We start from the raw sequence: 11,624 nt of genomic DNA, 5'->3' as shown, positions 1-11,624 counted from the left end.
CTCCGTCTCCTGGGTTCAGGCAATTCTCCTGCCTCAGCCTCCCGAGTAGCTGGGATTACAGGTACGGGCCACCATGCCCAGCTAATTTTTTGTATTTTTAGTAGAGACGGGGTTTCACAGTGTTGACCAGGATGGTCTCGATCTCTTGACCTCGTGATCCACCCGCCTCGGCCTCCCAAAGTGCTGGGATTACAGGCTTGAGCCACCGCGCCCGGCTGAGCACCAAAGTTTTAACACACTTTTTCCACTACCGATAGATTATACACCAGAAAAACTAGAAAAGACATAGAAGACTTAAACAAGATAATTAACAAGTATGCTTTGTTGGTCATTTACAGAGCTTTGCACCCTTACACAGTCTTTTCAAGCACACATATAACATTTACAACAACTAATGACAATCTGGGTACATAAGCCATGTCTCAAGAAATTCAAAATAATCCAAATCTCACCCACCATGTATTCCTTACTAAAGTATAATTAAGTCAGTAAAAAAACAACAAGTCATTTCTATATTAGGAAATGTAAAAACACACAAATAATTATAACTGAGTAGTAAAGAAAATAATATATATAAAGCTTGTAGGAATTAGGAAAAGTGGTACTGTAAGGGAAATTTATAGCCTTAAATGTTTATACTGAAAAGAAGAAAGTTTAATGCAAATAAGCTAAGCATCAAACTAAAGCGAGGAAAAGAAATTAAGAATAAAATAAGAATGAATTCAGAGAACAGAGAAAGAAGATAAAAAAGAGCAGAAATTAGTTAGTTAAATAAGAGAATGCATCTAAATAGCCCAAAATTAGCAAGTCTCTAGCGAGGCTGATCTAGGGGGGGAAAAAAAAAAACTAACATTGGGGGAAAAAATGAGATGTTAAATATAAATACAAAGATTAAAAGATATTGAAAGAATGATAAAGAATAGTTCAAACCAGAGACTGGCAAATTTTTTCTTAAAAGACCAGACAGTAAATGTTTTTGGCTTGGGGCTCATACCTTCTGTCATAACTACTCATCTCTGCATTTATAGCACTAAAGCAACCAGACAATATGACTAGGTGTGGCTATATTCCAATAAAATTTTATTTAGAAAAAGAGGCAGGCAGCCTGGGGCCACAGTTTGCTGAATCCTGCTTTATGCCAATAAATTTGCTATTTTAGATGATATTTCCTAGAAAAAAAATATAATTAACAAAATTATTCAAGAAGAAATTTAAAACCTGAATACAGTAGTAATCATTAAAGAAACTAAGTTAAAATCTTCCCAAAAAGAAACATCAGGCTTGATGAGTTGTTCTAAATTTTCAAAGAACAGAAGTGTCTCCATCTTACACAAACTATTCCAGAACACAGAAACAAAGAGAACACTTTCCACCTTCTCTTTTTTTTTGAGACAGGGTCTGGCTCTGTTGCCCAGGCTGGAGGACAGTGGCACAATATCGCTCACTGCAAACTCTGCCTCCCAGAATCAAGTGATCATCCCACCTCTGCCTCCCGAGTAGCTGGGACTGCTACAGGCACACACCACCACACCCAGCTAATTTTTTTATGTTTTGTAGGGATGAAATTTTGCCATATTGCCCAGGCTGCTCTCAAACTCCTCAGCTCAAGCAATCTGCCCACCTTGGCCTCCCAAGATGCTGGGATTACAGGCATGAGCCACTGCACCTGGCCATTCCATCTCTTTCAATGAAGCAAGTATAAATTTGACATGAAAACTCATAAACATACATAGATTAGCCAGATAATTCCAGCAATGTATTTAAAAAGACAACTGTACCACAGGGCTAACAGAATTTTCCACAAAAATGGAAATGTTCTGTAATTTCTGCTTTTCCAATATTATAGCCATAACCACAATTAGCACTTGAAATACGGCTAGTGGTTACTATGTTGGCCAGTGTAACTATATCACAATCGACCTTGGTTTATTCTAATAATGCAAGGTTGGTTTATTATCAGAAAAATTTATTATCATTCACTACACCACCAGATAGAAAGAAGAAAACTATGTTAACAGATGTAGAAAACAGTACCCATTTGCTAACAACATGAAAAAGAACATGTTTATCTGACAAAGGTTATCTACCAAAAATTAACAATAAACATCATTCTTAATGTTGAAACACATCAAGCATTTCCTCTAAAGCTAGAAACAATCAAAATCCCATTATCACTACCACTTTTTAGCAGTCACCAAAGGACCCTGGCCAGCACTAAGAAAAGAAAAAGAAATCAAGAACATAAGGACTGGAAAGAAACTATAGTCTCATTACTTGCAGGTGATAGTAATGTCTATACAGAAAGACAAAAAGTATTATGAAAATTAAAGCTTAGCAAGGTGGGCCAAAAAATCTGTTTGATTTCCATACACCAGCCAAAGCAGCTGAAAATGTAATTTTAAATCAAAGTTTATTATAAGATACATTTTTAAAAATCTAACCAGGCGGCCCCAGACACGGGCTTCCCGCAGCAGCACCCTCGGCCCACCCGCTGTGCGACTGCCCCGACCCCCCCAGCTCTGGGGGACAACAAGGGAGCAGTGGAAGGGGCACTGCTCCTCGGGCATTACTTAAGAGATGCCACACCGTCCCTCCCCCCCGCCGGCCCTCCCTCTCTCCCACCTGGACCCGCCAATTCTCTGCCAGAGGGACAGCTGGCCCAGTATGTCAAGACCTCTGACCACTAGATCCCCTGAATCTCCACTGAACAACCAAGGCATCCCTACTCCAGCACAACTCACAAAATCCAATGTGCCTATCCACATTGATATGGGCAGCCACATGTACACCAGCAGCCTGGCCACCCTCATCAAATACCCTGAATCTACAACAGGAAGACTTTTTGATGGTATGGAGCCCCCTGTTTTAGACAGTCTCAAACAGCACTATTTCATTGATAGAGATGGTGAGATGTTCAGATATACCTTGAATTTTCTACGAACATCCAAACTCCTCAATCTGATGATTTCAAGGACTATACTTTATTATATGAAGAAGCAAAATATTTTCAGCTTCAGCCCATGTTGCTGCAGATGGAAAGATGGAAGCAGGACAGAAAAATTGGTCACTTTTCAAGGCCCTGTGAGTGCCTCATTGTGCATGTGGCCCCAGATCTCAGAGAAAGGATCATGCTAAGCGGTGACAAATCCTTGATAGAAGAAGTATTTCCAGAGATCGGCAATGTGACGTGTAACTCTGTCAATGCAGGCTGGAATCACGACTCGATGCACGTCATCAGGTTTCCACTAAATGGCTACTGTCACCTCAACTAAGTGCGGGTCCTCAAGAGGTTGCAGCAAAGAGGATTTGAAATTGTGGGCTCCTGTGGGGGAGGCGTGGACTCATCCCAGTTCAGCAAATATGTCCTTCAGTGGGAACCGAGGCAGGCACCCCACGTACCCTCCGCCATCCAGACAAAGCAAGAGCCTCTGGACTAAGCAGACATATTTATTATGCAAAAAGGAAAACACACACAACCAGTAACTCAAACAAAAAAAGGGACATATATGTGCAGTTGGGACAGCAAACCAAGTCCTGGACCTAAAATTGAATAAAAGACACATTTATATCCAATAGTGACCACACCTGTATTCCTGGGAACAACTGGAATAGTGATATCCTGAAGGTGCAAAATACATATATATATATATATATATATATATATATATATGTCAAAAGGTAGGAAATAGAAAAAAGAGGAAAAAAAGGTGATAGCTGCAGCTGGTGCTGTGATGGCCATGAAGTGTCCTGGGCCTCCCTCCTGAGGCCTCTGACCAATAAACAAGCCATGAGTGGTGAGGACACAGTCTCCTTCCAGTTTCCATTGCCAACAGCCATCTGTTATTTCTTTTTCCTTTGTCTTTCCTTTTCCTTTTTTTTAAAAAAAAAAAAACACCTTGAATAGAGTTTCTCTGTATATGGAGGTTCCATGTCTCTCTTTATGCAGGGACCAGGCAGGACTTCAGAAAAACCCTCATGAGCACACTGCATTGGAAAGATGTTAGATGTGAAATTTTAAATGTAGTTTGTACAGAAGTTACGCTTTTTTGTCCGCCTCACAGATGTGAACTTTACTTTGTTTTCAAACTGATCAGTTTTGCTAAGGGGCCAGAATTATTCCTTGTTAGAATTGCTCCAGTTCAAGTTTGCTGCTTTCCTACAATTTTTCAAATTTTATAATGTATTAAATACAAGACACTCTGTTTAAAAAATAAGGTCTTAAGAAGAATAAAAAAGAGAAAAAAATAAGGTCTGTGTGAAACACACATGTGGGTGTAAGTCTGGATTAAAATGAAATTTTTCTTTTTGGGGGAAAAAAAAAAAAAATCTAACCAGTGCTGGGTGCAGTGGCTCATGCCTATAATCCCAGCACTTTGAAAGGCTGAGGCAGTTAGAAGTTTGAGACCAGCCTGACCAACATGGTAAAACCCTGTCTCTACTAAACAGAAATTAGCTGGGCATGGTGGCAGGCCCCTGTAATCTACTCAGGAGGCTGAGGCAAGAGAATCGCTTGAACCCAGGAGGCAGAGGTTGCAGTGAACCAGATCATACCATTGCTCTATGGCCTGGGTGACAAGAGGAAAACTCCGTCTAAAAAAAAAAAAAAAAACTAACCAAAGATGTCTTCGACCTACACGGAGAAAATGATTACATTTTTGGGGCCATGTAATGTTTTAGTCAGCAACAAGCCATATATAATGGTGGTCTCATAAGATTATAAGAGAGAGAGAAAATTCCTATCATTTAGTGACATCATAAACCATCATATCATACTTTATTTTTTAAAATAAATTTAACATAGCCTAATTGTACAGTGTTTATGAAATCTACAGTAGTATACAGTAATGTCCTAGGCCTTCACATTCACTCACCACTCACTCATTGACTCATCCAGAGAAACTTCCAGTTGTGCAAGTTCCATTCATAAGTGCTCTACATTTTTTATCTCTTATATTGTATTGGTACTGTACCTTTTCTGTTTGGATACGGTACCACTGTGTTACAATTGCCTATGGTACTCAGAACAGTAACATGCTGTACAGATTTTTGGCCTAGGAGCAATAAGCTACACAGTATAGCCTATGTACACCCTACCATGTTCACATAATGAAGAAACTAACGAAGCATTTCTAGAATGTACCCCTGTTGTTAAGAGACATGTAACTCTACTATGTTTATATCATAAAGATGCTCAATATCATAAAGATGTCAACTTTCCCCCAACAGCGTACCTCAAAGACCTTAGCACCAAATTTTTAAGTCATTTGGATATCCAAAGAGCCAAAAAAACTTCTGAAATACAAGGTAGGAGGATTTGCCCTACCAGATAGTGAGACTTGTATAAAGCTATAATAATTAAGCACTGTGGTATGACAGTGAAGACAATCAGGCCGCAAAACAGAACTCAGCCCAGAAACAGACTCACATGTATATGAAAACTTGATTATGAGAGAGTTCGTTCTGCACATCACTGCAGAAAAGATGGACTCTAAAAAACAGGGTTGTGAAACTATCCTTATAGCAAAAAATAAATTTCAATCCCTGTTCCACTACTGGTGGAGAAAAAAGAAAAAAAAAAGCATCCCCAGCAGACTGAAATGAAAGACAAAGCTTTAAAACAGGAGATTATTTTTATTACCTAAGTTTGAAGAGATGACTTCTTAAACAAAAGTAAATATAAATAAATACATGAATGCCCATGTAAACCAAAAAAGACCTTACTGCATTAAGACTATTTTTCACAAGACACCAAAAAAAGTGAAATTATTAACTTCAACAAGAGAGAAGGTACATGAGGGATATGTTCCAAGACCACCATCCCCAAAACATACAGTACTGCACCCTATATACACATTTTTTTTCTACACAGTAATGGGCTAGCAGTATTACACTGGACGGATAACTGGACAAAGGAATAATTTACGTCCTGGACAGGATGGAGCAGAATGGCATGTGATTTCATCATGCCACTCAGAACAGTGGGCACCTTAAAACAGGATTTAAATCTAACTATTTTCCACTTAATATTTTCAGACCATGGTTGACCACAGGTAACTGAAATCACTGAAAGAAAAACCTCAGGTAGGACTACTGTATCTGCAACTCACAAAACTGATTTTTCTTTTTAATTAGTGAATTCAAATTAGTAGAATGTGTCCCCTCCAAAATTCTGATGTTGAAACTTAACCAATGTTATAGCAGTATTGTGACGCTGGGGCCTGGGTGATCAGGCCACGAGGGCTTCTCCCTTATGAATGGGATTAGGCCCTTATAAAACCGGCTCCTAGCAGCCAGAGTTTGGCTATCGGGCCCTTCCACCTTCCTTCCATCATATGAGAAAATAGCATTATTCACTGCTTAATGTTTATGGGGACACATTCAAACCATAGCAAAGGACCCTGGCTAAGAGGTGCAGGGTTTCTTTTGAGGGTAATGAAAACATTCTAAACTGATTGTAGTGATGGATATACAACTCTGTCAATATACTAAACCACTAAGCTGTACAGCTTTTAAATTAGTGAATTATACAGTATTATATCTAAATAAAACCATTCTTAAAAACAGTGTTGCCTGGGCGCGGTGGCTCACACCTGTAATCCAAGCACTTTGGAGGCCAAGGCGGGCGGATCACCTGAGGTCGGGAGTTCAAGACCAGCCTGACCAACATGGTGAAACTCTGTCTTGAAAAAAGAAAAAAAAAAAAAAAAAAACAGTGTTGGTCAGGCACGGTGGCTCTGTAATCCCAGAACTTTGGTAGGCCAAAGCAAGTGGATCACCTGAGGTAAGGAGTTCGAGACCAGCCTGACCAACATGGTGAAACCCCATCGCCACTAAAAATACAAAAAAAAATTAGCTGGGCATGGTGGCTGGCACCTGTTATCTCAGCTACTAGGGAGACTGAGGCAGAGAATCGCTTGAACCTGGGAGGCGGAGGTTGAAGTAAGCCAAGATCACGCCATTGCACTTCAGCTTGGGCAACAGAGCGAGACTCTGTCTCAAGAAAATAAAAATTAAAAAATGAAAAACAATATGATAAATGCTATAATAAAGGCATATACCAATGCAGGTAAAGATTCCGGGTGTCCGAATATGTGTGCACTGAGGTAAGGAAAACTCCCTGAGAAATCACACCAATTAAATCTTTAAAAAGATGCACAGTCTGAAAGTCTGCCAATAGAACAAACCCAGGCAGATTTTATATGAAATTAAAAGTACTGAATAAGAGCGTATTCAACAGCTTCATATAGCCAGAACTCAGAAATTCTGTTGAAAAGTAAAGATTCGGTATATATCCAAAGGATTATAAATCGTTCTACTATAAGGACGCAAGCACACGAATGTTCGCTGCAGCACTGTTTACAATAGCAAAGACCTGGAACCAACCCAAATATCCATCGATGATAGACTGGACAGGGAAAATGTGGCACATATACACCATGGAATACTATGCAGCCATAAAAAACCATGAGTTCGTGTCCTTTGTAGGAACATGGATGGACCTGGAAACCATCATTCTCAGCAAACTGACACAAGAACAGAAAATCAAACACCGCATGTTCTCACTCATAGGTGGGTGTTGAACAATGAGAAAACATGGACACAGGGAGGGGGGCATCACACACTGGGGTCTGTCGGGGGGACACAGGGGAGAGACAGCAGGGGTGGGGAGTTGGGGAAAGATAGCATGGGGAGAAATGCCAGTTACAGGTGATAGGGAGGAAGGCAGCAAATCACACTGCCACATGTGTACCTATGCAACAATCTTGCATGTTCTTCACATGTACCCCAAAACCTGCAATGCAATAAAAAAAAAATAAAATAACTTAACTTCAAAAAAAAAATAGAAAAGTAAAGATTCTGCTGGAGAGGGAAGCAGACACAGATGTATCAGGAACCTTGAATGATCAAACTTATTTTTTCTGGCAGACAGTGGGAAGTTAACAAAAAGGGGAGGTAATGGGGACCAGGCACAGTGGATCAAGCTTGTAATCCGAGCACTTTCGGAGGCTGAGATGGAAGGATCGCTTGAGTCCAGGAGTTCAAGACCAGCCTGGGCAATGAGGCAAAACCCTGTCTTCACAAAAAATACAAAAAAAATTAGATGGGAGTGGTGGCATGTGCCTGCAGTCCCAGCTACTCAGGGGGCTGAGGGAGGACAATCACTAGAGGTCAGGAGGCAGAGGCTGCAGTGAGCCAAGTTCGTGTTATTGGACTCAAGCCTGGCAACAGAGCAAGACCCTGTCTCAAAAAAAAAAAAAGTTTTAACCAAAAGAATAAAATGATCAAATGTCTTTCACAGAAACTATTTTAACACTTACTGAAGGATGGAGTAGAAGACAAGACTGGAATTGGGAGACCAGTTAGGAGGCTACTACACTAATGAATGAAAAATCATAATAAGGACCTCAAGTAAACTGAAAGCAACAGGCATAGAGAAGGATTTGAGATAATAGAAAAAGTAAATTTAGTGACTAATTGAAGAAAGAAGAAAAGAAATCAGTGAATGAAAATGAGAAATGAGGTAAAACCTCAGATGCTGATTTGGGAGTAACCAACATATAACGGAAGCCATGGAAATGAAGACTATGCAGAAAAGGCTTAGAAAGGAGGTGAAAAAAAAAAGACAAAATCCTGTGGCGTAGTTTTTCTCCAACTGAAATGCCCCATTTGTAAACAATTCACACAAGTAAAATTCATAATTATAATATTAGAGAACTTAACCATAAAGATTAATACCACTTTATGAAAAAAAAAAAGATGGCTCTAAGAAAAAAAGTGTGGTAATTTTAGCCTCACTTAAACTTTTCAATAAGAAAGGCTTTAAAAGGTCTGAACTAAAGGCAGCATGGTATAGCACTAAGAGGAGAGGAGTAACACTGAGCATCTACCCAGTGCTCAAAATTCTAACCACTTAATACGTATTAATTCATTTCACCCCTACCAACAACTCTGAGGTGAGGCACAAAGAGGTTACATAATTTGCTTTCCTGAGAGTGATGCACAAAGAGGTTACATAATTTGCTCAAGGCTGTACAACTAGTAAGGGGAGAGGCAGGACTCAAACACAGCAAAGTTCCAGAGTCCACATTTTTAACCGCTATGCTATCTCTCAAAGGAAAAAATTAGATTTTTAAACCCAAAAAAAACAAATTTTTGGTTCAAATGTTGGATCTACTAAATTGTATTGCCATTAGCATAGAAAGGTATTCTCACTTCTCTTGTGTTTTTTATTTCTTTTTTTCTTCCCATCTCCACAATTTTAGCCTCTGCTAAAGATATTAGTTCCCAAGGAAGAAACACCAAGAGATGTAGCAATGGTTCCATTAAACTGTAAGTTAAGACTTCCACCCAGCCACTTTGGGCTCTTCATGACTATTAACCAACAACAACAACAAAAAAGATGATTACAGAACTGAATAGAGTGACTGATCTTGCTATCAAGGGGAAACTGGGTTGCTACTACACAAGGGGGCTAACAAAAAGTATGTCTGGAATGCAGGAGTTCCTCTGGGACACCACTTAGTATTTCCACGGACTGTGGTCAAAGTCAGTGGAAACAATCCAGGCAGGACTGCTAATGGTCCAGAATTATAGAATGAATGAATGAATGAATGAATGCAAGCAAGCAGGCAAGCAAGCTTGGGTTACCTCACCAGGCAAGAAACCACAACTAACTGAGTTGCTAGCCAAAGACAGAGGGAACATGCGATGGCAGAGGAAGAAGGTAATTACACATAAAAACTACAAGCATATAACTTGATGCAGAAGTAAGAACTCTAAGTATTTTCCTCTAATTTTAATGTAAAAAAAATTATGTATATAATTAACCGATTTACTCTTTTCTCTCCTTTTCTACAACCATCTAGTAGTAGCTAGCCATATATTTCAGTATTTAAATTAAATACAAAACGTGACTTAGGTAAAAGAAAAAGTAATCCAACAATGGATAAAGGGATTTAGATCCTCTCTTAAGGAGAGGATTTATGTGTTATTTGAACTAAGGATAGTTGCATTATGCACAGTAAAAGTATAATTTTTCCAACTGTCGTTATTTGCAAATTAAATATGATCAAAAGAGGTGTGCAGCTGGGCGCAGTGGCTCACACCTGTAATCCCAGCACTTTGGGAGGCCAAGCCAGATGGATCATAAGGTCAGGAGATCAAGACCATCCCGGCCAACATGGCAAAACCCCCGTCTCTACTAAAAATACAAAAATTAGCTGGGCGTGGTGGCGAGCGCCTGTAATCCCAGCTACTCGGGAGGCTGAGGCAGGAGAATAGCTTGGACCAGGGAGTTGGAGGTTGTAATGAGCCAATATCATGCCGCCCAGCAACAGAGCAAAACTCCGTCTCCAAAAAAAAAAAAAAAAGCCGGGTGCAGTGGCTCACACCTATAATCCCAGCACTTTAGGAGGCTGAGGCAGGCGGATCATGAGGTCAGGAGATCGAGACCATACTGGCCATGGTGAAACCCCATCTCTACTAAAATACAAAAAATTAGCCAGGCGTGGTGGTGCGCACCAGTAGCTCCAGCTACTCAGGAGGCTGAGGCAGGGGAATCCCTTGAATCAGGGAGACGAAGGTTGCACTGAGCTGAGATCATGCCACTGCACTCCAGCCTGGCAAAAGAGCAAGACTCTTGTCAAAAAAAAAAAAAAAAAAAGAGGTGTGCATAGATGCCATGGTGACAAGGAAGTGAACTGTGAGGGCTTTAGATTGTATCAATTTAGCTAGGTTGCAACTATCCTTCTCTAAATTCTGTTATGTGAATGGGTGTGAGTTAGGGTTGGCCTCAAAAGCAATTTCCATGAGATTTAGAAGACAAAAGTGAAGCAGTAGCCATGTTTGTGTTCAATAAATCAACATAAGATCAGGCACTGCCACCTTCTCACCTGTTGTGATGGATCTTTTGGCTCACCTTCAGTGGCATGGGGTAGCAAGTGGGCTCACAGCTCCTCTAGTGCCTATCAGATCTCATTCTCCAATTTCTCCAAAAAGTCCTGGTACCAGTTTGTGTGCAGTTCCATGGTAAAGTGTGCCATATCTACTGCCCACATCATCAAAGCTGCAGGTTTAGAAGCAGTGAGACAGCAATGCAGGTTCAAGTTTGGGCTTATGGGTTAGCTCACTTCCATGACTTGCAAACCTCTGTAGGTTCCAGTTTAACCATGCTCTCCCCCACTTCATGTCTATCTTACCTTCTCAACTGCCAGCCCTACCAACTTCAAGTCTAGCACCAGACTCAGGAGCATATAAACAGTGCCTACAATTGGTTAAAAAATAAAAATAAAAAAATTTTCTTATCAGCTACTATAATAAATCTCTTAAACACATAATAATTTTGCTTCTCTAATCAAACCCTAATTGATAAAGATGGAAATGTAATTTTAGGGTTAGACTACTGCAGAAAGGGCTGAATATGTCCACCTGTCTCCTCTCTACCTCACATAACCCCAACCAACTTTTAAAAGTTAAAAGTTGGTCAGGCGCGGTGGCTCACGCCTGTAATCCCAGCACTTTAGCCGGGCGCAGTGGCTCACGCCTGTAATCCCAGCACTTTGGGAGGCGGAGGCGGGTGGATCATGAGGTCAAGAGATCTAGACCATCCTGGTCAACACGGTGAA

At 40.3% G+C, this 11,624-nt stretch overlaps 1 protein-coding gene and 1 pseudogene across 3 annotated transcripts in view; one reads left to right on the top strand and one right to left on the bottom strand.

Moving 5' to 3' along the window:
• The window catches only part of LOC108310797 (sister chromatid cohesion protein PDS5 homolog B), a 167,556-nt gene that overhangs the window by 139,210 nt on the left and 16,722 nt on the right, over nucleotides 1-11,624 (bottom strand). The gene's annotated exons all lie outside the window — the stretch shown is intronic.
• LOC108310799 lies at nucleotides 2,639-3,892 on the top strand (annotated as a pseudogene).

Source organism: Cebus imitator, unplaced genomic scaffold (assembly GCF_001604975.1).
Source record: "Cebus imitator isolate Cc_AM_T3 unplaced genomic scaffold, Cebus_imitator-1.0 Scaffold108, whole genome shotgun sequence".
Lineage (NCBI taxonomy): Eukaryota > Metazoa > Chordata > Mammalia > Primates > Cebidae > Cebus > Cebus imitator.
The sequence above is the reverse complement of the archived record's forward strand: the minus strand, read 5'-3'. Positions and strand labels throughout refer to the sequence as shown.